Raw genomic sequence first — 14880 nt, forward strand, 5'->3', positions numbered from 1 at the left:
AACTGCCTTTTATAGGACCCTGCAATGATTCTCATGCATATTAAAGTTTGAGAAGTACTTCCCTGGTGACAAGGAAAGGCAAGGAGATACAGGGAAAGCCACCAAGGGCCCGGCAGGAGTGGGAGTCGGCAAAGCAACCCCAGCTGTCAAGACTCGGGAGGGTTAAGGCCTGTGGCAAATGAACTCCTTCTCTCCTGACCTCAGTCTCTTCTACTTTTTGTGATGGGACTGCAGAGCTGATAGCTTTCTCTGTGCATTTCAAACTTTGTGCTGACGTGCCCCAAATGAGCTGGGTATAGTAGCAGCTTTCTAGTGTTTATTCCCTAAGTTCAAAAGTAGTTTGACTTAAACCTCAACTTGAATGGAAAGGAAATCCTAAATTTAAGTAACACATATCAAATATTGGCATGTGAGCTCCCTAATGGGTGGCCAACCGTGCCAGTTTGCCCAGGACTAAGGGATTTCGTGGGATGCAGGACTTTCATTGCTAAAACTAGCATAGTCCTGGGCAAACTGGGATGGTTGGTCACCATATCCCTCTTTTCAGCTTCTCAAATGAACACATAGGCAATTCCTTACTTAGCACAGTGGTTCTAACACTGGCTACACATTGGAATCACCTGGACACTTTTGGAAAAATAATAATGCCTGCTGACTAACCCAGATGAATTAAATCAGAACCTCTGTGGGTAGGGACTGGGCATTGTTATATCAAAAAATTTTCCCATGTGATTTTGTGTGTGTGTGTGTGTGTGTGTGTGTGTGACAGAGTCTCGCTCTGTGGCCAAGGCTGGAGTGCAGTGGCACAATCTCAGCTCACTGCAACCTCGGCCTCCCAGGTTCCAGCGATTCTCCTGCCTCAGTTTCCTGAGTAGCTGGGATTACAGGGGCTCACCACCACACCCGGCTAATTTTTACATTTTTAGTAGAGACTGGGTTTTGCCATGTTGGCCAGGCTTGTCTAACACTCCTGGCCTCAAGTGATTCACTGGCCTCAGCCTCCTGAAGTGCTGGAATTATAGGCGTGAGCCACCAGGCCCAGCTCCCATGTGATTTTGATGTGTAGCTAAAGTTGAAAGCCAATGCTCCTCCTGAAGTCGTCTTTTGCTCTGAGTAGCACATTTTTTTTCAGGAACATGAAAAATTGGCTGAAGAAAGGAAAAAGGAAAAGGGGCCAACCTTTACTGAATCCATGCCTTTCACCCTGGTCAGCACCCAAGCGCCAGAAGATGTACTGTCTGTGAAGTAGGGGTTATTTGTGCCAATTATGCAGATAAACACTGAGGATCAGAGAAGTTCTTAACTTGGCCAAGGTCACACGACTAGGAATTAGTGGTGAACTGTGATTCCAGGTCTGTCTCTTCACACTAAGGCCAAGACAAGAATATGCAAAACTAATTGCTGATGGTAGAAGTCAGAGGTATATAGATGGGAGAGAGTCACGAGCAAGCTTGTCAGGGGCTGGAGGTGTTCTAAATCTTAGTATTAGTGGTTGTTGCAGGGGTTTGCAGATGTAAACATCTCTGAGCTGTAGGTGGAAAATAAACGCACTTTAAGTTTACCATGTGTATGTTACACCTAAAAGTCCATAAGCTCCTCAGCCAACAGTGACCTTGCCGTAGGACCCACTAGTTGACCCTGGAGGTCTGCACGGGGAGTGGACTGAAGAAGGCAAAGGCTGTGGAGTCAGATGGAACTGGATTCCAGTCCAGCTCATGACGTTGGGCAAGTCACTGGACATCATAAATTGAGGGAGCAATACTTACCTAATTGGGTTAGCCTTGAGGCCTAAGGAAGAAAATACATGTCAAGTCTCTAGCACAGGGCTTGGCACAAGACAGAACAGGCAGTTCCTAAGTGGTCAGTAAAGGGTGGATTTAAGCCATCTTTAAGACATCTGCCCTGTTAGAAGGATACAGAGTCGGAGCCTTCTTGAGGTAACAGGAGCAGCTGAAGAACAGGAACACCTAGGGCCAGAGCATGTACAGAACTTGTCCTAGGTCTTCCTACCCTGTTGAAGAGACCACAGAAGAGATCCTATGGAGAAGCCAAGTCAAGAGAGACGCCTGATGTCCCAGTGCCCTAGCGGAGCTCAGCCTTTGAGCTGTCCCCAGCAAGGTGCCAGTCATGTGCGTGAGCTGTTTTGGACAGTCCAGCCCAAGTGAGCCCCTGAATAATGCTGTTCCTGCCAATGTCATGTGGAACTGAGCCTGGTCAATGCAGAATCTCAAGAGGTAATGCATGGATATTGTTTTAAGCCATTAAACTTTGGGGATAAGAAAAACAGGAATTGCTATTTAGAGTAAGCGGGCTCCAATAATCAACACCAAAAACATGTGCCATTGGCTTAGGAACAGAGCAGTGGGCAAAGGCTAGACAGGCCCCGAGGGGATTGTTATTGGAACATGGAAGGACTGTGAACATAACTGTAATAGGGCCTTTGCCTAACACATGGCAGATCAATATGCTGAGACACTAGGTTGCAGCAGAGAAAGAGGTTTAGTTGCACAGCTGGCTAATGAGGAGATGAGAGGAAACCTCAAATCTGTCTCTCCAAGGAATTTAAGGATAGGGTTTCTAAGGGGTTTGGAGTGGGCCAAAGTGTGGAGATTGTCAATTGGTAGAAAAGGGCAGGGTGAAGTCATGGGACAGGGAGATGAAGAAGCTGTTTTCATACTGGTCTGGTTCCTCCGTGGGGGTCTTCAAACTGATTGGTGTCAGCTGTTCCACTGGAAGGCAGCATCTGCTTGAGCAATTTTTTTTTTTTTTTTTTTGGGACAGAATCTCACTCTGTCACCCAGGCTGGAGTGCAATGGCACGATCTCGGCTCACTGCAACTTCTGCCTCCTGGGTTCACACGATTCTCCTGCCTCAGCCTCCCGAGTAGCTGGGATTACAGGCACCCACCACCACGCCTGGCTAATTTTTGTATTTTTAGTAGAGATGGGGTTTCACCATGTTTGCCAGGCTGGTCTTGAACTCCTGACCTCTGGTGATCTGCCTGCCCCGGCCTCCCAAAGTGCTGGGATTATAGGCGTGAGCCACCACGCCCGGCTGCTTAAGCAATTCTTTTTTTTTTTTTTTTGTGAGATGGAGTTTCGCTCTTGTTGCCCAGGCTGGCATGCAATGGCGTGATCTCGGCTCGCCGTAACCTCCGCCTCCCAGGTTCAAATTCTCCTGCCTCAGCCTCCCGAGTAGCTAGGATTACAGGTATGTGCCACCACACCTGGCTAATTTTGTATTTTTAGTAGAGATGGGGTTTCTCCATGTTGGTCCTGCTAGTCTCGAACTCCCGATCTCAAGTGATCTGCCCACCTTGGTCTCCCAAAACATTGGGATTACAGGCATGAGCCACCAGGCCCCACCTTGCTTAAGCAATTCTTAAACAAAAGCTTTGTGATTTCTTATGTCAGAGATCCCATCTATCTTAAGTGGGTCAAAGTGCAGCCTGATTAATGCTTAATTATAAGTATATTTCTGTCCAGAATTCTTGTTAACCCTGTGAAGACAGCTGAATGAGGAAATTGTTATTGGAGGCTGAGTGAAGGGGACCCGACTTATTCACTGGTAGAATAATTTAGTAAAACTGTTCCCTGTGATAATGTGGTCACTAAAACATACCTCATGAACTTGCTGATTTGGCTGATGCAGAATGTTGATCGCACCAACTGGTTCGTGGTTTTTTTTTTTTTTTTTTTTTTTTGAGACAGAGTTTTGCTCTTGTTGCCCAGGCTGGAGTGCAATGGTGCGATCTCAGCTTACTGCAACCTCCGCCTCCCTGGTTCAAGCAATTCTCCTGCCTCAGCCTCCCGAGTAGCTGGGATTACAGGCATGCACCACCACACCCGGCTAATTTTGTATTTTTAGTAGAGATGGGGGTTTTGCCATGTTGGTCAGGTTGGTCTCGAACTCCTGACCTCAGGTGATCTGCCCACCTTGGCCTATCAAAGTGCTGGGATTACAGCCGTGAGCCACTGCGCCCGGCCAACTGGTTCATTTTAACTGCATAGCAGGAGGTATGAATAGACAGATGAACTGAAGAAGGAATTGTTCAGGATCCAAGCAGAACCTAAAAAAAAAGTTTCTACCCCCAAACTTGCTGGATTGGAAAAAACAACTGTTTCTTGTTCCTAACCTTAACAGCCCAGTAAAAATTCTCCCAGAAAACAAAAACCTGAAGGGATGGCCAGACACAATGGCTCATGCCTGTAATCCTAGCACTTTGGGAGGCCTAGGTGGAAGGATCGCCTGAGGCCAGGAGTTTGACGTTACAGAGAGCCCCAGTTGCACCATTTCACTCCAGCCTGGCGGGGACAGAGTGAGATCCTGTTTCAAAAAAAAAAAGTTAAAAAAATGTGGAGGTAGGGGAGAAACCTGGTGCTAAAGATCAAATCCAGGGAACTTCTAGTAAAACTTGGCCTCAGGGTCAAGACCAAATCAATGACACAGCTATAAGACCCTTTTGTTGATATTTCAGAAAGATTTAAGCATTTGCCAGGTGGATCCTCTCAGCTAGATAAAAAGGGCTGTAAGAATCTTTAGGGCATTGTTCCTCAGCAGTAGATGCAGGGTCCAAAGCGGAAAAGGCTTGTCTCTGAAAGAAATTAAGGGTGGCTTTTGTCTAATGCAGTGGATTATAATCTGATACATAGGAAACTCACAACATTTTTAATTGTACTTGCTTGACTGAAAGGAACAGAGACTTTTTTTTTCTTTTGAGATAGAGTCTCGCTCTCTTGCCCAGGCTGGAGTGCAGTGGCAGGATGTCTGCTCACTGCAACCTCCACTTCCCAGGTTCAAGCAATTCTTCTGCCTCAGCCTCCCGCGTAGCTGGGACTACAGGTGCATGCCATCATGCCTGGCTAATTTTTGTATTTTTAGTAGAGATGGGGGTTTCACCATATTGGTCAGGCTGGTCTCGAACTCCTGACCTCATGATCCACCCACCTCGGCCTCCCAAAGTGTTGGGATTACAGGCGTGAGCCACCATGCCCGGTGGAACAGAGACATTTTAAAATAAAAGGTAGCCTTTGTGGCCCCAGCTCCCTAAGTGCAGGAAGCCAGCAAACATGGTCATATCTTATGGAAAAGAAGGATGATTCAGAGGGTGGAGCCAAGAGCCTAAGAGGACCATTCCCAGGAAGCTGACCCGGGACCTTCATCAACATTTTCTACTCTTGGAGCAGGGAGGATTGTACCCCGTGGAATTTCAGAATGGCCACGGACCTGTGACTAACCTAGGTCTCCTGTTTTTGAACGGGAGTGTGTATTGTGGCGCCTGAGTTCCTGTTTTGTCATTCTACATTGGGTCTATAGGGGGAGAGAACTTGTCTCTTTAGTTTACAGGTCTGCAGAGCAGGAGGAACCACACCCAAAGGCCTCAGCAACAACTGGATGAGATTTAGTTGATGAGTAACTTGACTTCAAGCCTAGGCCTGAGGCTGAATTGGGGTGAGACTCTGGGAGTTATGGGAGGTAAAGGGAAGTTCATTTTGCATGTGAGAGAGGCTTTGGGGACCAGGTAGCAGACTATGGTGGCTAGTCTCCAAAGATGGCCCAATGACTCATGCCTCCCTGCGTGCATGCCTTTGTGCAGTCCACTCCCACATCATATCTGGGCTGGTTCTGTGACCTACTTTAACCAACAGAAGGCAGCAGATGTGATGGATGCCATGCCAGCTCTGGACCTAAGAATTAAGGCAGCCTGGTAGTGTCAGCCTTTGCTGTTTGGAAGACCCTGAGTGACCATATAAGAAGTCTGTTTACCTTGTGCTCGTAAGACCACATGGAAAGGCCTTGGGTAGGGGAGAAGCCCTGAAACCACCTGGAAAAAGACAGGTGCAGCCTTTCTGGTCTGGCTGAGTTCACACCTCTAGCCACCCCACCAACCTGCCAGACATGAGAATGCCATCTTGGATGTTCTAGCACAATTGAGACCCTGAATGATATCGTATAGAGCAGAACTGACCTCAGATTACCTGAATCAACCCAGAGTCATGAGAAGATAATACAATGGTGGTATATTTTTTAGTGTGTGTGGGTTTTTGTTGTTGTTTTTTGTTTGATTTTGAGACAGAGTCTCAGTCTTTCATCCAGGCTGGAGAGCAGTGGCGTGATCTTGGCTCACTGAAACCTCTGCCTCCTGGGTTTAAGCAATTCTCCTCCCTCAGCCTCCCGAGTAGCTTGGATTACAGGTGCCTGCCACTTGTAATTTTTTTTCTTTTTTTTTGAGACAGAGTCTTGCTCTGTCCCCCAGACTGGAGTGCAGTGGCTCAATCTCGGCTCACTGCAAGCTCTGCCACCTGGGTTCATGCTGTTCTCCTGCCTCAGCCTCCTGAGTAGCTGGGACTACAGGCGCCCGCCGCCACGTCTGGCTAATTTTTTGTATTTTTAATACAGACGGGGTTTCACCGTGTTAGCTAGGATGGTCTCGATCTCCTGACCTCGTGATCCGCCTGCTTCAGCTTCCCAAAGTGCTGGGGTTACAGGCGTGAGCCACCGAGCCTGGCCTGATTTTTGTATTTTTAGTAGAGACGGGGTTTCACCATGTTGGCCAAGCTGGTCTTGAACTCCTGACCTCAAGTGATCCACCCACCTCGGCCTCCCCAAGTGCTGAGATTACAGGCGTGAGCAACTGTGCCCAGTCGATGGTGACATTTTGAAGCCACTCAGTTTTGGGATAGTTTGTTATACAGCAGTAAACAGCTAAAATGCCATTGGCCAAATCCAATCAGAAATTAAAGAACAAGAAGCCCATGAAAAGTGTGCTTATAATCATCTTCCAGAAGCAGAGAGTGGAATGGAGAAGGGTGGGGAGTGGATCTGGAGGGGTGAACTGAAGATAACCAACACTGGTCCTGAAGGCTTAGATATGGGGTAAGAGACAGGGATTCCTGGGTTTGTGACATTCGGAATTGGAAGGATTGTGAGACCTTTGCTGAAACAGGGATGGCTGGGCAACAACCATGTTTTGGGGGAAAGGCCTGATTTCTATTCTGGATATATTGAGTTTGAGAGGCTTTGGGACATTCACATGGAAGTGTCAAAGGAGAGGAATGTGAGAACCATCAGCGTACAAAGCTGGGAACTGTAGCTGAGGGTGAAGTTGCCCAGAGTGAAAGGCCAGGGTGAGATGAGAAGAGGGCCAAGGACTGAGCTCTGAGGAACCCAAGCATTTAACAGTCAAGCCTGCAAAGGAGACAGAGAAGGGACAACCAGAGAGGTAGGATAAAAAATGAGGATTGTGCAATGTCAGGGAAGCCATGAAAAGAGGATGATAGAAGAGAGCAGTCAATGACATCTTACACTGCTCAGAGGTCAAGTCAGAAGAGGACTGAGGGCCAGGTGCAGTGGCTCACACCTGTAATCCCAACACTTTGGGAGGCTGAGGAAGGAGGATCACTGGAGCCCAGGAGTTCAAGACCAGCAACATGGTGAGACCCTGTCTCAAAAGTAAATAGATAGATAGGACCAAACGATCCATCAAGGTTGGTGGCCTTCAGGAAAGCCATTCCAGTTTTCTGGAGCTCAGTAAAGTGAGCACTCACTCCCTTACTAGGCAGCATGAAATGAGTGGGCCCATAAAATGGGGCCAGCAGAAGAGCTGGGGCTATTTCCAAAGAGGGAATCCAGATGGCCAGCAAACCCTTGAAAAGGGACTCAACCTCAATAGTTACCAGAGAAATGTGAATTAAAACCACAATGAGCTTCCATTTTACGCCCACTAAATTGGCTAAAAATAAAAAACCTAATGATACTAGAATTTGGCAAGGGTATTAAGCAAGTGGAACTCTCAGGCGCTGTTGGTAGGAATGCAAGTTGATACAACCATCTTGGGAACAGTTTGACATTAACTAGTGTGGTTGAGGATGTGCATAGTGTGTTAAGCCAGGTTTCCCGGGAAACTGAGGAGGGTGTTGGCATGCAGGAGGTTTTGTGGGGAATGCTCTTAGAAATAGCACCCATGAGGTAGTGAGGAATCAGGATTTCCCATAGGGAGAGGATGAACTGTGATAGAGTTGTAACAGAGACTTCTGTCACTGGGAGCTCTGAAACTGGGATGGCCCTTCACAGTTGTCCTGAATTGACAGAAGGGCATCATGCCTTTATACTCCTCTGTTGATCAGTCATTGGCTGGAACTGCACCCAAAGAGGGGTTGCAACCTCTTTCACTAGAGGGCTCTCCTGGCACCTGGGAAGTGAGTGAGTGCCTTGGTCCTGAAGAGGGAGATCTAAGCAACACATCACAGCATCCACTACAGTCCTGCACCACATGGATCTCCCTGCTTCATAAAATAAGCTAAACCCATCTGAGAACAGCTTCTCCAGGATTCTGCTTCATCTCTTTTTCTCTTTCTTTCCTTCTTTTTCTTTCCCTTTATTTCTTTCTTTTTCTCTCTCTTCTTTCTCTCTTTTCTTTCTACCTCTTTTCTTTCTCTCCCTTTTTTTTCTTTTCCCTTTCCCCTTTCTTTTCCTTTCTAATAGGATCTTACTCTTTTGCCCAGGCTGGAGTGCAGTGGCAACCATGACTCACTGCAACCTCGACCTCCTGGGCTCAAGTGATTCTCCCACCTCAGCCTCCCAAGTAGCTGGGACTACAGGTGTGCACCACCATACCCGGCTAATTTTTATAGAGACAGGATCTTGCTATATTATCCAGGTTGGTTGAAAACTCCTGAGTTCAAGTAATCCTCCCATCTTTGCCTCCAAAAGTGTTAGGATTACAGGTGTGAGCCATTACACCTGGCCATTTCCTTTTCTTTTTTCATCTCTTTTTCTGGGGAAGTTTGAGAAGGTTAGTGGAATGAATGGCAGCTCTCATGCTGCAGCTGGTCTCAAGCCACAGCTGATAGTCTTCTTCTCCCTCCTCTCCTGTGCATTCTAGATCCCCTCACCCTCGGCCAGCATCTCTGCTGGTCTAGGTGGCTTACCTAGTGTGATGGCCCTGAGAGGTTTCAGACCGTGGTCACCATGCTTGTCTCAGGTCACAGTTGTCGCATCTGTCTATTAACCATCAAAGTTGGTCAGAGAAGAACCAAGAATCACCGCAATAGATCTGCTGGAATGTTAGATGAGTCCCTCCCCATCCTGTTGTGCAACAGCAGCCCTGTCTCCTCCTGGTGATCATTTAACCTGCCAAGAACATGACTCCTTTTTTTGCCTGCTGGTCTGTTGATGCAAGGAGCCTGAAGTGACAAGGTGGCAGCTGGTTTGATAAGACAAATTTTATTGGCCTCCTGGAGGAAGCATCCTCCTGCTGGGAATGAGGACTTCTACACCTATAGAGCCTAGAGCTGTACAGATGAGATGCCTGATTTCTCCCAGCAGCTCGCTGGGAGTACAGTGACAGCAGCCACTCATACTTCCACCCCCGGATTCCCAGATCCATTTATTGTACTTCGACAAGACAGCCCCAGACCCAATCTGGAAATACCATCTGATGTCTCTCTACAGGCCTGCAAAAAGCAGGCACTTGAGCTCTTAATCAACAACGCATGAACGGCTGTTGATTCAGGGTGAATACTGCATCCTGGGGGATGGTGCTGTATCCTTGCAGTGTCATTTCCAGATTGATGCCTCGGCTGCATTTCTTGTTTTCTAACTAAAGTGATTTTTATTTATTTTATTTTATTTTATTAATTTTTTGGGGGGCGACAGAGTCTCACTCTGTTGCTGGAGTGCAGTGGCATGATCTTGGCTCACTGCAACCTCTGCCTCCCAGGTTCAAATGATTCTTGTGCCTCAGCCTCCCAAGTAGGTGGGACCACAGGTGTGTGTTACTTCACCTGTAGTAGCTTTTTGTATTTTTAGTAGAGAAGGGGTTTCACCATGTTGCCCAGGCTGGTCTTGAACTCCTGGGCTCAAGTGATTTGTCTGCCTTGGTCTCCCAAAGTGCTGGGATTACAGGTGTGAGCCACTGCACCCAGCCACTAAAGTGCTTTTTAAATTTTTAGACTTGCCAAACATCTTTAATATAGAAATTCTTTAATCTATCAACTAAAATCACAGCAGCAGCCACAAAGCAGTTAAGGGAAGGGTCTTGGGAGGGAGAAAGGAAGGTTTTCAGGCTCCTGACTATTTCCCTCACCTGCAATCCTGCTTGCTGCCCATGAGAACAGTCTTAGCAGAGAACAAGTCGAGGCATCCAGAGCCGTAGGGGCCTTACGGCCCACTCTAGGGTGGCCCAAGTGCTGTAGTCCCCTCCAACATGACATCACTGCAACCTCTAGAGAAAGCCAAATCCAGCTAGGAGACAATAGGAAGGTGATTGTTACTGAGAGGAGACATCATTCATCTGCATTCTGCTGATCATGTCTTTTGGAGATAGAATTTTCCAGACACTGTTGGATAGAAAAGAGTTAAAAATGCACCTGGGAGAAGAATAGAAGTTGAACGTTAGTCTGCCTTCTGCCAGAATTCCTTGCCCACGACTCTAGAAAGCTGGCGTGGATCTGCTCAGAGTTGGGAAGGGGAAGGGATGACAGAATCTTTGGTCCAGTGGGGCTGGAGCCTTGCCAGGCACTGACCAAGAAAGCCTCAAGGCAGATCAGCGACTCCTGTGGGAAGCAGCATTGGGTGAACCATACTCCAGGGAGTGCTGTAGTACAATAGCTTTCAGGCAGAACTTATTGCAGGTGTGGAAGAGAGAAAGGACCCAAATGGGAAAGAATTAAGAGCTCAAGTGCCTGCCTTTTACAGGTCTATAGGGAGACGTGAAATGATATTTCCCGTTTGGGTCTGGGAAAGACCCAGTCTATTGTTCCTCTGGGGCCCAGTTTGACTGTCTGGATGTAGGCAACAGCACCAAAGTCCTCCAGGGTCATTGAGGCCAGCTGCTTCTGGACAAGGTGGTATGTGGTAAGTCCAGTGGATGTCACAGTCATAAGCAAGGTTGTACCACCTTTGCTGTCTCCTGGTCTAATGGGAGTTATCAGAGACTCTTGGTCTAATGTGATATTATCTGAGACCAAATGTTAGTGGATCAACGCTTTGAAGTCCTTAGATCGGCTGAGGCGTTGTAGCCAGGAAAGGTAACCCACACCCAAAAGATGTGTCAGCTGTAGTCAACATGAATTGCTTCCCCTTCCAGGTAAAAGAGTTCTGATGTAACTAGCTTGCCACCAAGGGGCTGATGGGGCTCCTTGAAGGATGGTTGTCATGTTGAGGGTTCTATGTTCTTTTTTTTAAGAAAAAATTATTTTTCTCATACATCACATGAAGGATGAAGAGGGATCTATGTTAATCTTTGTTGCTGGAAGATTGGACATTCAACAGTGACAGTAGCTAGAGCATTCTTAGTGAATGCAGAACCTCTAACCCCGCCACATAGCTTCTCCATTTGTAAACCCATTGTGCCAGAACTGGGGTGGCCAGTGACAGAGGCTGACTGCTGAACGGACTGAGTCTCTCTGCCTATTTTGTTACATAGTACCTCCTCCACGGTAGATGCTGTCTGGGGGACAGGAGCATAAGATGTAAAGACTTTCACACTTTGTGCCAGTTCCCGTGGGTCCACACATCTCTGTTTCCCAGACCTCCTTGTCTCTCATCTTCTCATATTTATCCTTCCTAATTTTGCCACTGCCCATATGTCTGTAACTTACCTCAGGCTATTTCTCTTGGCCACAAAGTGGATGAGCAGGTGCACTGCCCAAAGCTCTGCCCATTGGGAAGATTCCTCCTCATTCGTGTCTTTAAGGGTCCCTGCTGAGTGAGGCTGCAGTGCAGCCATCCTCTGTTTTCAACTTGCACTCCCGTGTTGAATGCACCCACCTGTGGATCAAGCTTGGCCTTTTTCCTCTTTGCTGGCTGGTCATAAGGGAGCCCAAAAGCAGCTGCCAGGGTGAGCTGAAGGAGGCGTGCTGGTGTCACACTGGGGGATGACATGGGGGTCTTGGCCACCACGGGGATCTTGTGCAGCTTACTCATGCTCTCTGGCCCTGCTTGTGCCTGATCCCAGATATTCCACCTTACTATGGATTGCTGTGAAGCCCATCTGACCTTGTCATTTGGTAGCTCTGACAGATCCCAGCTTGGGATGGACAGTTCTGGCTGCAAGGGTCACTTAATGTCCAATGGTCAAGCCCTCTATCTCTATGAGGGCCACCCACAGGTAATTTCTCAAATGGCAATAATACTCTGCTGCAGACTGAATGGCTTTGCTCTGGAACTTGAGGGATCTACGTGGTGATTCTCTCATTGGGGCTTGCCATAAATATGTGGCATCTCTTCCCACCACAGATACCTCTAATAGCACGGGTTCTTCCAGGTTATGTGGCCCCAGAGGCCGAGCTGCTTGTACTACAGCCTGACTGTGCCAGAGAGCTCTTTTCTGCCTTGAGATCTGTTCAAAGTTGGCAGCCTTCCATGTTCCTAAGAAAATGGGTTGGAGCTGTATTCCAAAGTATAAAATATGCCACAGGCCGGGCACGGTGGCTCACACCTGTAATATCAGCGCTTTGGGAGGCAGAGGCAGGTGGATCACCTGAGATCAGGAGTTTGAGACCAGCCTGGCAAACGTGGTAAAACCCTATCTCTACTAAAAATACAAAATTATCTGGGTGTGGTGGCGAGTGCCTGTAGTCCCAGCTACTCAGGAGGCTGAGGCAGGAGAATCACTTGAACCTGGAGGTGGAGGTTGCAGTGAGCCGAGATCATGTCATTGTACTCCAGCCTGGGCAAAAAGAGCGAAACACCATCTCAAAAATAAATAAATAAATAAATAAAGTAAAATATGCTGCGGAAGTCTACAAAGTGTTCCTGTCTTTTTTTTTTTTTTTTTTTGAGACGGAGTTTCACTCTTATTGCCCAGGCTGGAGTGCAATGGCATGATCTCGGCTCACTGCAACCTCTGCCTCCCAGGTTCAAGTGATTCTCTTGCCTCAGCTTCCTGAGTAGCTGGGATTACAGGCGCGCACCACCAGGCTCGGCTTTTTTTTTTTTTTATTTTTTTATTTTTAGTAGAGACGGGGTTTCATGATGGCCAGGCTGGTCTTGAACTCCTAACCTCAGGTGATCCACCTGCCTTGGCCTCCCAGAGTTCTGGGATTACAGGCAGGAGCCACTGCGCCCGGCCGAGTGTCGCTATCTTTCTTTTTAAGGAGGAACAAGATGTAATTACTTGTCCTTTACCTTGGAGAGGATGTCCTAGCAGGCCCTAGACCATTGAATCCCTGAAAACCTCTTGATGTGGTGAGCCTCTTAAACTTCTGGAGTCCTTCTAATTCTTTTTTTTTTTTCCTGTTTTTTTTTTTTTTTTTTTCTGGTTTCCAACTTTTAGATTCAAGGGGTACATGTACAAGTTTGTTACCTGGATACATTGCGTGATGCTGTGATGCTGAGATTTGGGATACAAATGATCCAGTCACCCAGGTACTGAGCATAGTATCCAACAGTTTTTCAACCCTTGCCCCTCTCCTCTCCTCCCCGCTCTAGTAGTCCCCAGTGTCTAGTGTTGCTGTCTTTACGTCCGTCAGCCCCTGATGTTTAGCTCCCACTTATAAGAACATGTGGTATTTGATTTTCTGCTCCTGTGTTAATTTGCTTAGGATTAAATTTTTTTTTTCCTTTTTTTTTTTTGAGATGGAGTCTCGCTCTGTCGACCAGGCTGGAGTGCAGTGGTGTGATCTCAGCTCACTGTGAGCTCCGCCTCCCGGGTTCACGCCATGCTCCTGCCTCAGCCTCCCGAGTAGCTGGGACTACAGGCGCATGCCACCACACCCGGCTGATTTTTTGTATTTTTTTAGTAGAGATGGGGTTTCACTGTGTTAGCCAGGATGGTCTCGATCTCCTGACCTCGTGATCCACCTGCCTCGGCCTCCCAAAGTGCTGGGATTACAGGCCTGAGCCACCATGCCTGGCCAGGATTGAATTCTTATAGGGTTTATCTCCAACTCTCTGGAGCCATGTCCTGTTCATCCAGTCCTGTTAACACTATCTCACCCATAGACTGGATCAATATGATGTTTTGCAGGATGCCCAGATGGACCAGTCCCTTTACACCATGTTATGACAGAGGGCAAGACTTAACATAGCCTTGAGGTGGACTGTAAATGTATATTGTTGTCTGTCCCCACATATATTGAGCTATTTTTTGTCCTTTTTCTTGTTAGGGATGGGAAAGCCAAATCAATGGTTGGACACCACAGACTTGAAGCAATGTTTATCGGATCTAGGAAGACACCATCTCCACACAGCAACTTCAGTTGGGGCTTGTATTAGTCCGTTTTCATGCTGCTGATAAAGACATACCTGAGACTGGGTAATTTATAAAGAAGAAAAGATTTTACTCACAGTTCTATGTGGCTGGGGAAGCCTCACAATCATGGCGGAAGGTAAAAGGCACATCTTACATGGCGACAGACAAGAGAGAACGAGAGCCAGGTGAAAGGGAAAACTCCTTACAAAACCATCAGATCGGCCGGGCGCGGGGCTCACGCCTGTAATCCCAGCACTTTGGGAGGCCGAGGCGGGCGGATCACGAGGTCAGGAAATCGAGACCATTCTGGCTAACACGGTGAAACTCCGTCTCTACTAAAAATACAAAAAAAAAAAAAAAAAATTAGCCGGGCGTGGTGGCGGGCGCCTGTAGTCCCAGCTACTCGGGAGGCTGAGGCAGGAGAATGGCTGAACCCGGGAGGCGGAGCTTGCAGTGAGCCGAGATCGCGCCACTGCACTCCAGCCTGGGGACAGAGTGAGACTCTGTCTCAAAAAAAAAAAAAAAGAAAACCATCAGATCTCGTGAGGCTTATTCACTACCACCAGCACAATATGGGAGAACCGCCCCCATGATTCAACAATCTCCCACCAGGTCCCTCCCACAACACGTGGGGATTATGGGAGCTACAGTTCAAAATGAGATTTGGGTGGGGACACAACCAA

Source organism: Pongo abelii, chromosome 2, assembly GCF_028885655.2.
Source record: "Pongo abelii isolate AG06213 chromosome 2, NHGRI_mPonAbe1-v2.0_pri, whole genome shotgun sequence".
Taxonomy (NCBI): Eukaryota; Metazoa; Chordata; class Mammalia; order Primates; family Hominidae; genus Pongo; species Pongo abelii.